At 42.6% G+C, this 2,458-nt stretch overlaps 1 non-coding gene across 1 annotated transcript; it reads left to right on the top strand.

Moving 5' to 3' along the window:
• The first annotated feature begins 2,049 nt into the window (after nt 1-2,049).
• LOC130950589 (small nucleolar RNA R71) lies at nt 2,050-2,157 on the top strand. The gene has a single exon (XR_009073641.1). It is a non-coding gene; the product is annotated as a small nucleolar RNA R71 (small nucleolar RNA).
• The last annotated feature ends 301 nt before the right edge of the window (nt 2,158-2,458 follow it).

Below are 2,458 nucleotides of genomic sequence, written 5' to 3'. Positions count from 1 at the left end.
GCTGGTGCCCATTCCTGGCGTTTAACGCCAGGTTCTTGCCCTTTCCTGGCGTTTAACGCCAGTCTGGTGCCCCTTTCTGGCGTTAAACGCCCAGAATGGTGCCAGACTGGGCGTTAAACGCCCATCTGCTAGCCTCACTGGCGTTTAAACGCCAGTGGATTCTTCCTCCAGGGTGTGCTGTTTTTCTTCCTGTTTTTCATTCTGTTTTTGCTTTTTCTATTGATTTTGTGACTTCTCATGATCATCAACCTACAAAATAAAATAAAATAACAAAAGGAAATAGATAAAATATAACATTGGGTTGCCTCCCAACAAGCGCTTCTTTAATGTCAGTAGCTTGACAGAGGGCTCTCATGGAGCCTCACAGATACTCAGAGCAATGTTGGAACCTCTCAACGCCAAACTTAGATTTTGAATGTGGGGGTTCAACACCAAACTTAGAGTTTGGTTGTGGCCTCCCAACACCAAACTTAGAGTTTGACTGTGGGGGCTCTGTTTGACTCTGATTTGAGAGAAGCTCTTCATGCTTCCTCTCCATGGTGACAGAGGGATATCCTTGAGCCTTAAACACAAAGAATTCTTCATTCACTTGAATGATCAGTTCTCCTCCATCAACATCAATCACAGCCTTTGCTGTGGCTAGGAAGGGTCTGCCAAGGATGATAGATTCATCCTTGCACTTCCCAGTCTCTAGGACTATGAAATCAGCAGGGATGTAATGGTTTTCAATCTTCACCAAAACATCCTCTACAAGTCCATAAGCTTGTTTCTTTGAATTGTCTGCCATCTCTAGTGAGATTCTTGCAGCATGTACCTCAGAGATCCCTAGCTTCTCCATTACAGAGAGAGGCATGAGGTTTACACTTGACCCTAAGTCACACAGAGCCTTCTTGAAGGTCATGGTGCCTATGGTACAAGGTATTGAAAACTTCCCAGGATCTTGTCTCTTTTGAGGTAATTTCTGCCAAGACAAGTCATCCAGTTCTTTGGTGAGCAAAGGGGGTTCATCCTCCCAAGTCTCATTTTCAAATAACTTGTCATTTAGCTTCATGATTGCTCCAAGGTATTTAGCAATTTTCTCTTCAGTGACATACTCATCCTCTTCAGAGGAAGAATACTCATCAGAGCTCATGAAAGGCAGAAGTAAGTCCAATGGAATCTCTATGGTCTCATTTTGAGCCTCAGATTCCCATGGTTCCTCATTGGGGATCACATTGGAGGCCAGTGCACGCCCATTGAGGCCTTCCTCAGTGGCGTCCACTTCTTCTCTTTCCTCTCCAGATTCGGCCATGTTTATGGCTTTGCACTCTCCTTTTGGATTTTCTTCTGTATTACTTGGGAGAGTACTTGGAGGGAGTTCAGTAATTTTCTTACTCAGCTGTCCCACTTGTGCCTCCATATTTCTAATGGAAGACCTTGTTTTAGTCATGAAACTTTGAGTGGTTTTGATCAGATCAGAGACCATGGTTGCTAAGTCAGAGGGGTTCTGCTTAGAATTCTCTGTCTGTTGCTGAGAAGATGATGGAAAAGGCTTGCCATTGCTAAACCTGTTTCTTCCACCATTATTGTTGTTGAAACCTTGTTGAGGTCTCTCTTGATTCTTCCATGAGAAATTTGGGTGATTTCTCCATGAAGAATTATAGGTGTTTCCATAGGGTTCTCCTAGGTAATTCACCTCTTCCATTGAAGGGTTCTCAGGATCATAAGCTTCTTCCTTAGATGAAGCATCCTTAGTACTGCTTGGTGCATTTTGCATTCCAGACAGACTTTGAGAAATCAAATTGACTTGTTGAGTCAATATCTTGTTCTGAGCCAGAATGGCATTCAGAGTATCAATCTCAAGAACTTCTTTCTTCTGATTAGTCCCATTGTTCACAGGATTTCTTTCAGAAGTATACATGAATTGGTTATTTGCAACCATTTCAATGAGCTCTTGAGCTTCTGTAGGCGTCTTCTTCAGAGAAGAGATCCTCCAGCAGAGCTATCCAAAGACATCTTGGATAGTTCAGAGAGACCATCATAGAAAATACCTATGATGCTCCATTCAGAAAGCATGTCAGAAGGACATTTTCTGATTAATTGTTTGTATCTTTCCCAAGCTTCATAGAGGGATTCTCCATCCTTCTGTCTGAAGGTTTGGATTTCCACTCTAAGCTTACTCAATTTTTGAGGTGGAAAGAACTTTGCCAAGAAGGCATTGACTAGCTTCTCCCAAGAGTCCAGGCTTTCTTTAGGTTGTGAGTCCAACCATGTCCTAGCTCTGTCTCTTACAGCAAAAGGGAATAGCATAAGTCTATAGACTTCAGGGTCTACCCCATTAGTCTTGACTGTGTCACAGATTTGTAGGAATTCAGCTAAGAACTGATGAGGATCTTCCAATGGAAGTCCATGGAACTTGCAATTCTGTTGCATTAGAGAAACTAATTGAGGCTTAAGCTCAAAGTTGTTTGCTCCAATG

This window comes from Arachis stenosperma, chromosome 1 (assembly GCF_014773155.1).
Source record: "Arachis stenosperma cultivar V10309 chromosome 1, arast.V10309.gnm1.PFL2, whole genome shotgun sequence".
In the NCBI taxonomy this organism is placed as follows: Eukaryota; Viridiplantae; Streptophyta; class Magnoliopsida; order Fabales; family Fabaceae; genus Arachis; species Arachis stenosperma.
Note: the sequence above shows the minus strand (reverse complement) of the source record. Positions and strands in the feature narration are given on the sequence as shown.